Source organism: Vulpes vulpes, chromosome 3 (genome assembly GCF_048418805.1).
Source record: "Vulpes vulpes isolate BD-2025 chromosome 3, VulVul3, whole genome shotgun sequence".
In the NCBI taxonomy this organism is placed as follows: Eukaryota; Metazoa; Chordata; class Mammalia; order Carnivora; family Canidae; genus Vulpes; species Vulpes vulpes.
Genome location: NC_132782.1, coordinates 1,212,313 through 1,228,632, shown reverse-complemented (window position 1 = coordinate 1,228,632; position 16,320 = coordinate 1,212,313). Strand labels below are relative to the sequence as shown.

At 36.3% G+C, this 16,320-nt stretch overlaps 1 long non-coding RNA gene across 1 annotated transcript in view; it reads right to left on the bottom strand.

Annotated features, from left to right (window-relative positions):
• Positions 1-1,236: 1,236 nt before the first annotated feature.
• Positions 1,237-16,320, bottom strand: part of LOC140598163 (uncharacterized) — a 111,778-nt gene continuing 96,694 nt past the window's right edge. The window contains exons 6-8 of the long non-coding RNA XR_012000278.1: positions 5,380-5,598; positions 4,267-4,317; positions 1,237-1,786 (exon numbers count right to left, since the gene is read on the bottom strand). This is a non-coding gene — a long non-coding RNA (uncharacterized lncRNA). The remainder of the gene's footprint in view (positions 1,787-4,266; positions 4,318-5,379; positions 5,599-16,320) is intronic.

The window sequence follows — 16,320 nt, the reverse complement described above, 5'->3', positions numbered from 1 at the left end:
GGCGCTCGGTGACCTGGACCCACGGGCGCTCGGTGTCCTGGACCCACGGGCGCTCGGTGTCCTGGACCCACGGGCGCTCGGTGTCCTGGACCCACAGGCGCTCGGGTCCTGCGCACAGGGGTGCTCGGTGTCCTGGACCCACAGGCGCTCGGTGACCTGGACCCACAGGCGCTCGGTGTCCTGGACCCACGGGCGCTCGGTGTCCTGTCCGGGTGGGCGGCCGGGCGGGTGCGGGCTCACGGGCCGCGCTCTTCCACACCTGCACCCTGTGCGTCCGCCGCAGGCCGGGGCAGCGGGTGGGGGGCGGAGGGAGGCGAAATGCCAGCAGGAGGGGAGCCCGGCCTGCCCGCATCCTCGCGGGCCGCTGCCCCGGGGGCCCTGGGAGGGCTTCGGGGGACCTGGAAGGCGGGCGACCGCCCCAGCTGCCCCCCCGGCCCGCACCTGCCGCCCCAGGTCTCCCCGCCCCCCTCCGCACCTGCTACCCATGGGGCCTGCGCCCCCCAGGCCTGCAAACGGCCAGCGTGATCATTTTTTTTTTTTCCCCTTGGAATCATGCCTATAGTTTTCTGTTTGTTCGTTTTTTCATTTCCTTTTCTCTCACTCTCTTTTTTTGATCAGGCTTTTTATTCCCCTTTTTCTTTATTTTTTTCCTTTCTTCTTCTTTGGAATCAACCTTACCGGTTTTTGTTTTTTCTTTTTTTTTTTTTACATTCATTTTCCTTCTCTCTCTCTCTTTTTAGATGATGCTTCCCCCCCCCCCCCCCCATTTCTTTCTCTTTTCTTTCCAGGATTTTTTTCAACAAACAAATCAAAGCACTCCCCACCTTTGGCCAGGAGGAGCTCTGTGGAGTGTGGACTAGTGGGAAGGGCCCAGATCCACGGTACAGTGCACACAGTGTACACCAGAAGCACTTCCCAAGGTGCCAGGCCTTGAGAGGTGTATGACTTCTTTTGCTACAAACATAAAACTCTTAAAACTAGTTAGGCTGAAATAAGAAATGCTATAAGCTGAGATGCAAAACAGACTGGATATAAATCACAATGAAAATTGAAGAATCAGAGTAGAGAACAGGTAACATAGAAGATAAAATTATGGGGGCACCCAGGTGGTACAGCCAGCTAAGTGTCAGACTCTTGGCTTCGGCTCAGGTGGTGATCTTGCAGTTGTGAGTTCAAGTCTCATGTCCGGCTTGCACTGGGTGCAGTCTACTTTGAATTCTCTCTCCCTGTCCCTCTGTTCCTCCCCACTGCTCACTCACATACTCTCTCTCTCTAAAATAAATAAATAAAATCTTTTTAAAAACTAGAAAAAAAGAAGATAAAATTATGGAAAACAATGAAATTTAAAAGAGGGAGAGAAAACTATGAGATCACAAATACAGACTTAGCAATTCCATAAAGTGAAATAATATCTGTATCATAGGAGTCTCAGAAAAGAGTGGGGGGGGAGGGGCAGAAAGTTTATTTGAACAAATTATAGCTGAGGACATTTTGTTTTCATGGCATAAGAAAAGACCAACACGAATCAAGCAATTGTATTTAAATATTCTCTGTGGCTCTCTTCAGCCAAGTAGGATAAGAGAAAATGAACTTCTTCATTTCAGACCATAGAGCCAAAATCCACGGAGGATAGTGAACAGGGTTGCGGAACAGAGGCCCAATGAAAGACCATTGCCCAATCTAGTCGAAGAGGTGAAGAGCTTTTCACAATGTTTTTCCAAATTTCAGAACTGCTGTGACTGTGACTTCAGATTTTCCAAGGTAAAGAAGTTTCTCAGCCTGCTTCCTGAGGTAGAAGTAAAAGTTGGAGTATCAATTGTTTCCTAATACCTTGAACAGCCACAATATCTTTGTTCTAGGCTCTTCTTACTTTTACTGATATAAATTTCTCAAAAGCAGTATTATTTAAAATTCAGTTTTATTATAGTCAGTACCATAAGCAATCACTAGCCCCACAATTCCTTTTGAAAGTAGCACTTTCTCCTGACTTAATCTCAGGTTATTTGAGCCTATCAGGTTTTTGTGGAATTATGTCTTTCTCTTGACTACATTTTTGTCCAATGGAAAGACCATGTGAGTCCACAGAAATCTTAATGTGGAATTTGGTATGGCCATGTTTAGTATTTATCCTGAGACTAGACAAAAGATTTCCTAATTTTATGTTCTGATGTCTGGAATTGAGAAACCATTCCTTCTTCCAATTCTGCAAGTTCCAGAATTGCTGGGATCTCTAGATCCTTTTATCTCTACTTTCAGATACACCAATTCCTTTTTGACCTCAGCTTTCTTATGGCAGCTTCTCAAATGCACCTAATAACAACCAACTCATGCTAGTAATGTACTGTTTTGAAACCATTTGCCCAAGGCCATGACCCTTTATTATACGTCAACTGCCTTCCAAACTGTCTTAAACAAAAATGCTACAAAACATTTTGCCACCATATAACATTTTTCCAATTTCCAAGAACCATTTCTCTTCCTCCTGGTGTCCAACAGAATCTTTGTCACATATATTTGGCATTTTTGTTACAGCAACCCACAAGATTTAACAGCTGTTTCTCAACTGGACATTTTTGCTGCTTTAGCAAATAACCCCATAGCTCAGTAGATTACCCCAGAAAGCATTTTATTTCCCTCACATTACATGCAAACTGTGGTTTGGCTATGACTGTTGTGTGAGTGTTCAAAAGCACTTGACTCTGCTGTGAATCTTCTCATTCTTGGACTCAATGTGGAGGGGCAGGCCCTGTCTGGGACATGCTATTTTTATGGCAGAGGGCAAAAGCAAGAGGCCGAGATGAATTATGAAATCTCTTTTAAAGCATGTATCACATTTGCTCATATCCATTGATCAAAATAAAAGGGCAGGGAGCAGAGGGAGCATCAGGTCGCAGGAAATGGGTAGAGAGGAAAGGGAGAGAGGGAGTACACCAGTAATATAGTTTAAGACAAATGCTGTATAGCAGGAGGCTCCTTCTGAGATTACATTTCATGAATGAGTTATTCCTTGGATCACAAAAAAGCCCTTAGATAAGGTAGAAAGAATCGTAGTAAGCCCTACATTTTCATTTAACTTCGGAATCCTTAGGGATAATGCATTCAAATAATCAACATAGAGCCTGAAATAAGTTAGTTATCAATTTCTTCTTCTACTCTCCAAATCAACTCCCTCACCCAGCCTTTCTATACTATCTTGTTTGGAAGAGGTAGAAACATTTTCATTATTAAAACAGAAATTTTGAGACCTGTGATAGGAAAAAGTTTTTCTAAATGACCGCCACATCATTTTTGGCAGGTGTTATGTTTAAGCCAATCTGTTTATTGGCTCCTTGGAGTGTACCATCCCTAAAAACTTCCTGTAACTCCTCACTTTTAAAACAAATATCAGGCTTACTGGTTCCTAAGTAATAATTATGCTGGTAAAAATATTTTAAAAAGCAAGCAGGAAAATAATTTTTAATGATATATAAAATCTTATATCTGATGTATAAATCATCCCTTGTATTTACCTTGTCCTAGAAATTCAAGTGTTTCTCATTTATACTATTTCTCCAAGTTAAACAACATTCAAATAAACTGAAGTTGGGACACCTGGGTGGCTCAGTGGTTGAGCGTCTGCCTTCAGCTCAAGGCGTGATCCCGGAGACCCAGGATCGCATCCCACATCAGGTTCCCTGCATGGAGCCGGCTTCTCCCTTTGTCTGTGTCTCTGCCTCTCTCTCTGTGTGTGTCTCTCATGAATAAACAAATAAAATCTTTAATAAATAAACTGAAGTATGTTATTCTTTATTACAGCCATATATTTCCATAATAATTACATTATATTTAGTCCTCTTCTTCTCTTAAAGACCTAGAAAATATTTGCCATTATTTGGAAGAAACCTGCTCAGCTATTGTTAGAATAAAGGCAGTGTCCTCTTTTGTAGCAGAATGAACTACTTTTCATTTGTCCTTGGAAAGCACATTTATACAGAGATGCGTTTATAAAGATTTGAAAAGATTTGATGCCAAGTTCCATAGTAAAGCAAATTCCACCCAAACTGCAATTTTATACTTCAAGAAGCTAATAGGTCTTTAATAAAAAAACATTTCCTGTTGAGATAAGTAGAACTAAGTACTCTTGTTCTACAGATGAGGGAAAGCAAGGTTCAGGAAGAGTATAAAGTAATTTGCCCAATGTCAAAGGAGTCAGATGCAGATCTTGGACTAGGGCCCTACTAAGAGACAATGAAAAAAGGAGAATTATAGAAATTACAAAACACTCACTCATATTGCAGCATTTCTACTGCAGTAGTAAATAGCCTCTGTCATAAGAACCTGTTTCAATGGGGAAGATGAATTTAAGACACTGAGAATCAAAATTAATAAAGAATACTTATATTACCCACATCACTTCAATGCATCTTGAAAATGTATGTGATCACAGAACTTACAGGGCTCCCCTAAGCTCCTCTATTGACAACAGGGGTAGCCACATCATTCATTTATTCACCAAGAAGTCATTCTTAGTCCAGAGTACATATGTATTACACACACACACACACACACACACACACACACACATATATATATATATATATATATATATATATATATATATATATATATATATATAATTGTTAAAAATCCCATTGCTCCTTGTCTGTCATTTGATATAAATTTAATATTGGAGATAAAAGCAGAATGTAGTTTGTCACGAAATCATTGTGGAAAATTGTGATGGATGAGTACCTCCAGGTACTACCTATTAAAGATAGAACTTTCATTCGTAAGAACGTTTTTATTTTGTGAAAAATTCTGGGCACACATAATAGTGAATATGATTATCAGCAGGGTGATACAGGACACTATGCTTGCATTTTCCTGAGATATTTGGACTCCTTTTCTAGGAAAATTTATGGAATATCCATTTCCATATCTATTATGTGTACCTTTGGCACCAATAATCTAGTGCCTTGACCCTCTGGCTAGACCATAAATTAAATACACAAATCATGTTTGCTTCACCTCAACCTTGAGATGGCATGCACACTCAATTTCTGAATAAATGTCATAAAATGTGCTTTTGTGGCTATTTTAATGCTTCAGGATTCAAGCAACTACTCTTGCAGATCTCAGGAATGTCTTATTTTTTTTTTTTTTTTTTCAGGAATGTCTTAAAATATGACCTTATTCTTACCTCTTGGGTATAAATTTATATGACTCACTTCTCTGTCAAAATCACTTAAAATCTTTGTAAATAATTCCTTTCGATCTCTGTGAAATTTAAATCATATATTTTATACCTATTATTAATATAAAATCCACAGTGTGTTCATCGGGGGTGGAGAAGAGAACTATAAAATAGTACTTACCTATAAGTAATATACTAGGACTTACATATTCATGAAATGCTGTTCTTCAAAGCTGTCCTCTTAGAATGTGACTCCCAATAGATAGAAAGACCAAGGAGCCTCGAGGAGCCAGATATCTGCATGAAACAGCCATTTTGGAAGAAAGTCTTCCATCTCCAGCTGCCAAAGACCCCATGTTGATGTTGATCAGAGATTAAACTGCTCAGGTTAGTCCTTTCTCCATTCCTGGCCTAAAATAGCATAACTGAAAAATAAAAAATAAAAAATAAAAATAAATAAATAAATAAATAAATAAATAAATAAATAAATAAAGTCCTCTTGAACACTTTAAGTGAATTCCAATGATGTTATCTATTTCAAAACACCACAGATATCAGTGTAAATATTAACCAGTGTTATCTTTCCTTTATAGTACACTTTTAATAAAAATGTTCTAATCCAATGTATCACTCACATTTTGCCAGATTAACTTCTAAATAATGCTAAGCTGTTTCCGAAAATTGAGGCTACCCTGCATATTTCACTCTAATACCATCCACAATCAAAATGTTCAAGGATAGATAGTAATCCCAAAATAGAAATTCAAAAAATATTTTGAGAAAATAGCAATATAATTAGTATAAAAGTAAGTAGAAAGAAAGTTCCAGATAGTCCTTTACATACTAGTCACCATTTAAGTACTTGCACCTATGCTTTAGCTCTAGGTGGGAAGCTGACCACTGACTCAAGTCATCAAACTCCATTCCACTAGAGGACTCTAAACTACTTTTCCCAAAGCTCTGAAGATTCCCATATTCTACTATTCTTTTCATAAAATGATAATTACAATAGTGGCAATCATATTAATAATGATGATAATGTGTATTTTTAATGAGCCAAGTACTTTCTAAATGGAATATTTCCTTTAATTAACTTTATAATAATCTAATTTAATTCTCAGAACAATCCTATAAAGTAGGTATTATATGAGTTCCATTTTAAACATGATGTCTTCAAGGATGAGATGGGACTTCACTCAAATGCTGTTATTGATTTGGTATTGGTCATCTGTTGAGTGGCCCTAGACAATGAATATTTTTATAATTCACTGTCAAGGAATAAATATCCCTTCATCCATCCTTCACCCCCACCTAGAAGGTATTCAGATAGTTCCTGGAATTCCTTCAGTGACTTAACCATTTTTCAGTTTCGGAAATGCTTAAACACTTGTCTTATATAAAGGTTTCACTTTTTTTATATAAAATATGGGTGTTTTAAAGTTATAAGAAGTTAATAGTATATATATTTTCCTGAACTAATTTGGTCATGAAATCTGTCTTCCTCACAATATTTGAGGCTTATTATTCAAAGGGAAAGACTTCCCCATCTAATCTAAGCCCTTGGAAGTCCAGTGCGATTCTATACATGATGTTACATCCAATGGAAAGACAAATCCAAACTTAATATTCAGAAAGAAATGCACATCTTTATGGAACTCTCTAAAATAGATAGCACAGGGATAAGTGCATTGAATTTACATACAGCATAGCTTCTGTAACACCTCCACACCCTGTTAGGACACTCTACCAAATCCTCATGCTATCTGCTAAAAAATCTATGGCTTTCTTGTCTTCAAAGTGCTATAGAAAAATTTCAAATCTGCACTGATTATATTTCCTTCTTCATCTATTTCTCCTTCCTGTCAGATTCCAAATTAATTCTTTTCAGACATATCTCCCTCTCTGTATCAGCATACTTTTAACTGCAGTAAACAAATATATAGTCAAACAAAAGTCACATAGATAATAAGAAATGTATCCTCCTACATTAGAAAAATAGAGGCAAATGAGTTGCCTTGGCAGTTACTTGCAACAATGTGAGGCCTTTAGTTTGATTGTTCTGCAATTTTTCTTCTCTTTTTATGGCAATGAGACAGTTGCAACAACTCCAAATATCACATCCTAACCATAAAACATCCAAAGCAGGAAAAGTAAGATCCTTACTCATGTTCCTTTTTAAGAATGAAGAACATTTTCTCAGAAACACCAACTGATATTCTAATGTCTTATTGGTTAGCATTTTGGCATGTGACTACGTATAGATTACTCACAGGCAAGAACTATGATTGGATGATCTAATCAAGATTCAAATCACAACATTGGAGAGGAGTCCATAAAGTATCTAACAAAATGTTGATTTGTTTACAAAGAAGAGGCATAATTTTGAGAAGGAATCCAACAGTAGCTATTTCCTACCCTTTCTATTTATCTTCTCTCTCACTCTTGCAGTATTATTCTACTGCATTATTCCCATTTAGACCTACAAAAAACCCAGTAAGCAAACAAAATCATCTATAAAAGGACAAGAAGAGATAAAATTACAAGTAACTATACATTAAATTTTCTATGCCACACATACATATACACCATGGAAAATGTTAATGCAAAAATATATTGTGCATGGAACCAGAAAAGACACTGAATAGCCAAAGGAATGTTGAAAAAGAAAACAAAAGCTAGTGGCATCACAATTCCGGACTTCAAGCTATGATCATCATCAAGACAGGGTGGTACTGGCACAAAAATAGACACATAGATCATGGAACAGAATAGAGAACCCAGAAATGGGTCCTCAACTCTATGGTCAACTAATGTTTGACAAAGCAATAAAGAATGTCCAATGGACCAAAGACAATCTCTTCAACAAATGGTGTTGGGAAAATTGGACAGCGATCTGCAGGAGAATGAAAATGGACTATTTTCTTACACCATTTGCAAAAATAGACTCAAAATGGATTAAAGACCTAAAGGTGAGAAGGAAGCCATTAAAATCCTAGAGTAGAATACAGGCAGCAACCTCTGTGACCTTATCTGCAGCAACTTCTTGCTAGACATGTCTCCAAAAGCAAGGCAAAAATGAACTATTAGGACTTCATCAAGATAAAAAGCTTTTGTACAACAAAGGAAACAGGTGACGAAACCAAAAGACAACCAAAAGAATGAGAGAAGATATTTGCAAATGTCTCATCAGATAAAGGGCTAGTATCCAAAATCTATAAAAAAGAAAAAAAAAACTTAACAAACTCAACACCCAAAGGACAAATAACCCAATCAAGAAATGGGCAGAAGATACAAACAGACATTTATCCAAAGAATACATACAAATGGCCAACAGACACATGAAAAAATGCTCAACATCACTTGGCTTCAGGGAAACATGAATCAAAACCACAATGAGATGAGATATCACCTCACACCAGTCAGAATGGCTAAAATTAACAAGTCAGGAAACAACAGGTGTTGAAGAGGATGAAGGGAAAAGGGAACTCTCATATACTCTTGGTGGGAATGCCAGCTGGTACATCCACTCTGGAAAACAGTGTGGGTTTCCTCAATAAGTTGAAAATAGAGCCTACCCTATGACCCAGCAATTGCACTACTGGGTATTTACCCCAAAGATAAAATGTAGTGATCTAAAGGGACAGCTACATCCCACATGTTCACAGCAGTAATGTCCACAATAGCCAAACTACGTGGACACAGTATAAACACACACACACACACACACACGGAATACTATTGAGCCATCAAAAAGTGAAATCTTGCCATTTGCAACAATGTGTATGAAACTAGAGGGTATTATGCTAAGTGAAATAAGTCAATAAGAGAAAGACAAGTACCATAATATGATTTTACTCATATGTGGAATTTAAGAAACATAACAGAGGATCTTAGAGGAGGAGAGGGAAAAATAAAACAAGATGAAATCAGGGAGAAAAACCATAAGAGACTTTTAATGATAGGAAACAAACTGAAGGTTGCTGGAGATGAGGGGCATGGAGGGATGGGGTAACTGGGTGATGGACATTAAGGATGTAATGAGCACTGGGTGTTATCTAAGACTGATGAATCACGAATCTCTACCTCTGAGACTAATAATAAACTATACATTAATTAACTGAATTTAAATTAAAAGAAAATAGCCATAAAAATGAAGTACCCAAATAAGCCAAAACAGAATAATGGTGTTGAATTAGAAGTTTCAAAAATAATCAACTATATTCAATCATACTGATTTCACCATAACATGTGATTATTAATACAGTAAGATGCTTTATACTGCTAATTAAAACACTCTAAGAATTGTTCTTATTTTAAACTGTTTTCAATTGTTTTATTTTCATGTGTTTTAAATATATATGATTTATGACTTTATTTGTACCTAATATGACTTATAAATACCTAAATAAATCTATGTTGTGGGTGAAAAAAATATTGTTTCTGCCATTTTTCTTTATCAATAAATTGTTCTTTCCAATAGACTCTTACAAGATCATTTGTATTGACTGAATGACTGAATGACAATTTTGTGACTGCCAAAATTAACCAGTTGTATATTTTTATGTGAGTTCTTTGCCCGTTTTTCTTCATTTATTTTTCTACGGTATTTATATTACATTTCATTTTTAATATTTTTAAGACTTTTTAATTGAACTATAATTGAAACAGTAAATTAGTTTCATGTGGCCAATAGTGAATTCAACAGCTATCTATATTACGAAATGCTTGCTATGATAAATATATTACATAATTTCCTGTATTCCCTATGCTGTACTATTTGTTTTCTCGTTGATGCAAGACCTCTAAAGAACTATGCATATTACTTTTTATCATATATATTGCAACTATTTTTTCAGTAGACTTGATTTTTGTTATGTTTGTAGTTTTTCACATAGAAAGGATTGTAATTTCCAGGTAGTCAAATTTATCAAGTTTTTTTGTGTAGACCCATCTTCTATGATACTCTTAAAATGCACTCCCCACCCTAGATTTATATACAGTTTCTTTCTGTTTTTTAACAAGTCATACATTAAATGCTCTGAACGTGGTGCTCGTTTGCTGAGGTTCAAACCCCAATTGGCTATGTATTAGGTGTATTCCATTGTGCAATTCAGTCATATGTATTGTCAAAAAGAAGTTAAATCACTTAGAACCACCAATATTTGGTTACTCTTTTAGTATTTTTATTATATATTTTATAGATGAATTTTCAATTGTTTTTGAATTAATTTGGTACATAGTACAACTTAGAGAGTTAACTTTATATTTTTAGTGGTTAACCAGTTTTCTGAAAAACCATTTAATTTGAATAATTCTTTTTCTGATTTGAAATTTGACCTTTATTATAATTACATTCCTTATCTGACTTATTCAATTTCTGGGCTATTTTGTCACATTTCCTTGTGTTTCCTGTAGTTTTTTCATTATTTTAATACTGTGCTTCTTGGTACAAAAAAAAAAAATACTTGAGCCTCAATGTGAATTGTAATCTCTTATAAATTTCTTTTCCTCTTTTTCTCATTGGAAAGGTTTATCTATTTGCAAATATTAAAACATTTTCTTTTATGTCATGATTTGCATATCTAGTCCTTCATTTTCCTTCTTAATAAATAAAGCCCCCCCTTTTTTTTTCCAGTGTGTATTTGTATGCGTATGTTTAGAAGGATACTTTGGATGGTTTCCCAACTGGTTTCAGTTCTACTAGCTACACAGCTAAATTTATATAATATGCTTAAAATGTTATTTATTCACCAACTTTGGTAATATTAGCAACTTTTACTACAAATAATGAGCTATGAACATATTCTCTGGGACTTTTTTGATATTGCCACATAATGTTCTTTCTTTCTCAATCTGTGCTCAGTACAGTCTCCTGCTATTGGTGGGATATAGGACAGAAAAGCTGGGATATAAAAAATAACACTTGTCTTTAGGACTTTTATTAAGGCTTCAGAGAAATGAAATATCTTTAAATAGGTTACAGAACCAGATACAAGCTTAAATACAGTTTGTTACCAGATACTTAAAATGTGATTCATCTGCTATTAGTCTCTTAACCTCCTTTCCAGCATGTCGTCCCCAAACAGGGAACAGTCTAGAAGGCTTTCAGAATCTGACACCTCTGCTGTAAACATTTCAGATTAAAGTCCCTGGTGCTTGTTCAAAAAAGTCCCTAATTCTCCCAGTGGCTGGCTCTCCACTTCAAGAAAAGAAAGAAAGTTGATGGTGGGCTTCTGAAGGAAATACTTTTAAAAGAGAAAAAATATAAAAGAGAAAAAATACAAAAAAGTTTTAGGGAATCTAGCTAAATATATGTGGCTATTCCTTTAAATAACAGCTATGCTTTAAAGTACCCCTAGCTATTTGCTCTAGTGAAGTTCTTAGCATTTTAAATTTAAACAAAACACATATGTCTATGTGTTGAAAAACCCTGTCTTAGGGATACTTGGGTGGCTCAGTGGTTGAGCATCTGCCTTAGGCTCAGGGTGTGATCCTGGGGTCCTGGGATCAAGTCCCACATCGGGCTCCCTGGGTGGAGCCTGCTTCTCATTCCCTCTGCCTGTGTCTCTGGCTCTCTCTCTCTGTGTCTCTCATGAATAAATAAAATCTTTAAAAAAAAAAGAAAAGAAAAATTCTGTCTTAGCTTGATTAAAATTAGGCAATAGCATTATCTCCTTTCTGGTAATGTTCATGACTTCTAGAAGACCCTCATATGTACATTTGTTTCATATGCATGTTTTCTCACTCTGCAATATAATTTTTTAAGTTATGATGGAAATTTCTATAAAGATTTCCAAGAAAATTTGGGGGTATGTCTAAGAACTATGGACACCATAGATTAAAAAGTTACAAATAATTGTTTGATAGTTTTATTAATAGCAAACATCACCTTTTCCTACTAAAAATACCTTATAGTTGAGTTTGTTAAATTACAGGAAACAAAGAGAAAACAAGAGTCTTGCCTATTTCAAAGCAAATTTATACTTACATTCAACTTAGGCTCTGTGTCCAATTTTGTACTTCCTAGGAAAATACGTGCTTTTAAAAATTTATATAACATTTATCACATATTATTTCAGTTGAAATGAAAGATAATGATAATTTTGTTAGTCTTCCTTCAGTGGTGCTAAGAGTTATGATTACAAAAGATACTTAATTGAAAAAAAAGATACTTAATTGGATACATTTTTGCCGTTAGTCATACTTGAAAATTTGCAGTACAATTTTTTCTCATTATTGGCTTAAACCTCAGAATAATCCATTTAATATGAATTTTCTCTGATAAAATATTTAGAAAACAAGACTATACATACCATGAAGGAAGTCTACTGTCTATCTGACATTATCTTTTATTTATCATTGTTTCCCAGGTCCTAGAATGGTTCTTTGTGTGTAGAAAGTAGCAATAAATATTACCCAATGATGAAGGAATGAAGGAATGAAGAAATGGAGCCACCCTTAAATTACTCTGAAGAGCTTGTCTAACCTTTGATGTCACACATCAAGTAAATACTGGACACCTACCATTTCTTAATTCTGAGACTCTACTGGTAAAGAAGTCATGGTGCCTTTTCGGTGATAGGGTTGTAGTGGGTGAAAGTTTGACAGGCAACTGATTATTGCTCATACAGATACAGTACTGAGTGCTACAGAGGCTACAGAGGGGCATCTCACACAGGCTGGTGAGAGAAAATGGGTGTATATACTGAAATTTGAAGCATAAGTATTACTTAAGCAGAGAGAGATGGAGAATAGAAATTGTTGATGGAGGGCATGGAGATAGAACACATCAGGCAAAAGAAGCAATGTGTGAAAAAAATCCCAGAGAAAGAGATCACAGAATTTTTAGAGAACTGTAAGAAGTTCAATAAATCTGAAGAACAGAATGTGAGGAGGACAGAAGTGAGAGGAGACACAACAGAGGTAAGCTGGGGCACATCCCCAACTTGAGGAAGAAATAAAAGACTTGACTCTGGGCCATGTGACCAGTCATAACACTTCATTGGTCACTAATCCAGATTTCACAATGAGAAACTCATTAGGCACATTTGATTTGTCCTGAGAGTTCAAGGTTAGGTCTTCTTGGTCTCTAAAACATTGTGTCTGATTAGGGTGTATTGGCTGATGCTACAGAGTTCTCTTGAAGCCCGTGCTTCTAACAGTCAGAAGTAACCTATAGAAACAATACCCTCAACAGACTCCCAAGGCTTCAACTGTATGTGGAGCCATATATATACTTGATGATATATACTAGTAAACCCAGCCCTGCTTTGGATCTAATGGGTGCTCACTGTTCTTGCATAAAGCTCCCTCACTATTATTGCCTTCTACAGATGGATATAAGAGTATAAATATGGGGGCGGGAAGAGGGCTGAGAATATTGCCTTGTTTAGAATTTGGCTTTCTGACCTCCTCCTCACTATTGCTCTAATTATGAGGACCCTCACATCATCCCAAGACCCTCTAGGGCCAGAATTCATGATGTGCATGAAAAAAAGGCACTGCATGAAATCTCAGCATGAGTGCAAACTTGGCTCCCCCTTCACGCCTGAGCTTAATCTTTCAAAGTGGTTTGATTCAGAACAATTTTTCAAACACAGCAATAATATTTGCTTACCTATCCTCAAAACTCTGACCAACCTCCCCTGGAGACAGTTTTGCTTAAATGTGTGGAAAAAGCCAGTTTATTTTTATATAGCAGTAGAAGCAAGGCCAAGAACTGATAACCATTTTTTTTTTAACTGTGGGTAAAAGTGAAGTCTGACACAAGTTCACCCACATTGCTAAAATGAAGACAAGAAATGACAAGTGGCTCCAGAGGAATTGATTTTAGACTGTTTAAATCTGGATCAGTCAAGGGAAAAGTTCTACTAAAAACTTTTATCAAATATGCCATGATCTCTCAAAGAACATCCTTACATATAAGAAGTTAAAAAAAGTCATTTTTTTCCCCGAGCCCTAATAGCTCATTGCAGTATGCTGAAGCAGTATATAATAATAAAGAAAATGAGACAATTTTAGGACAGGTATGATGGTCTTAGATAATTGAAAAGCCTCTATCCATAAAGCCAGATGAGCTTGCTTAGCAAGAGTTTAATTTTGGTCTGGAGTCAATCAAGAAGCGATTACCAGCTTGTGTAAAAAAAGTCTATTACTGCTACCTGAGAGTGGAAGGAATGAGATTTAGACTGAGCAGAATAGAGGGCTGCCAGAAAGCTATTTGGAATTTCAAGAATGGAGAAAAATGGACTGAGCACATAGAGTTTTTCTTTTCCTGTGCTTTAAAGCACCCAGGTTGGACAAAGGGAATCAGAATGTTGTAGCAGAGGTCACACTGGACAGTCAGGAGACCTGACTTCTGGTCTTGTCTTGGATTCTAAATGCATGATCCTAAGAAAGTCACTTAACTTATCTGAACCCTGTATTCCTCACCCATAAAAATGAATAATTAAGCTAGATAGTCTCTGAGCTCTAGTGTATGAGCTTCAGGAAAATAAAAACTATACATTTCTTCTTTGCAATAGTAATGAGCCTGGTGCACAGTAGGTGCACTCCTATATCTAATAAATGGTCCTGTGTGAATAGACAAATTAATTGTTAGATTTCTCTTAATAGAAGAACATCATATTTGTACATGTATATGCAGAGAGATTAAAGTAATTCATAAAAATATACATTGATTAGAATGACAAGTTACATAACTGAAGGAGACACACATAATTTGAAATATTAAACTTAATAGAGATAGATAGCACTTTGACATAAAATCCAACTAATAAGTGTGACCAATATTTTCTAACAGACTTATCTGGATATCAGTTAACATAGTTGTCTTGTTCAGAAGGTGACACTTGTTTCTGCTCAGATTTTAATTATAAAAATGGTCAAAGCCAAATAACTGAAGGATGAAACCAAGTCATTGGTTGCAATGAAGTCTAACTACAATTCTTTTTTTCTGAAAGTCCCATCTGAATATGAAAGAGGGAGAAGGATTGGTAAAATGTAAATTTTATTTGCATAAAATTTCCACATGCCTATAATAACCATGCCATTTACGTTCCATGAACTTTCAGGTTACACTGATGCCCCTTTCAAAGAGATGGGGTATGGTGCTAAGTAATTTATGACACTTAATGCAACCAAAAGACTACAGACGTAGGGTGATGACCCCAGAACACAATTTGGCAGGGGAAACAATGACAGAAGGAAAGGGAAAGCCTTTGGAAATGCTACAGCTTCTCTAACTGCTTTCTGTGGTTAATAATATCTTGACTTCTGACAATCCTTACATCAAAAATAGCTCACTTGATGGTTAAGGTGATACAACCATTTTACCAATAAAAGGAATTATTCAAGACAAACGTAAAAGGTATCTGTGGGGAAGAGGAAGCTCTCCTAACAAAGATACAAGAGACTATGAAGGGTACACAGAAGATCTCCTTTAAATTTTCCTCTATTCAGAGTTTTAAATGTGGGTCTACAAGTTGAAACAAAACTCTAAACAACATGATGACTTTGAGACCTGAGCCTGAGACTATTTTACGTGGAATTTTACCATTTCTACATCATGTATAATCTCCCATCCAGCTTTTGTTTTTTAAATATTTTTAATATTTTAAATATTAAAATAGCCTGAGAGGGGATTTGGTTTGTAGAGATTCAATAAAATATAACAAGGGACATACTATTCTCTTTGCTCATAGGAAAAGTTGAGGAGTAATTATTTTTACAGTAAAGCCTACAGTTGTTTTTACCAAAAGAGGCTGAAAAATGAAAGAAATATTGAACATTTGTAGTCTGTAGATAACACTATGGCCTCTGTATACCAGCATAAAAAGAATAGGGTTATTATCAACTTGAGTCAAATCACTGTTTATTTTCTAAACACATTATATACACAAACATATGGGGACATCTGGGTATCCACTCCAGAATGGATCTGATTCGACTGGAATCACTCCTGAGGTATACGGCTGCTCTGACTCATAAATTCCTCAAGATCCTAGCTTTTCTCCTCTTGCTTCCAGGTCATGAGTGGCTGCCACTCCTGAGTTTACTCAGTGTGCCAAAATGACTTCTTTTGCTCTAGGCATTACATCTAGGTGGGATAGAAAGAGGATATGTCTCCTCCCAGAAGACACTTCCCA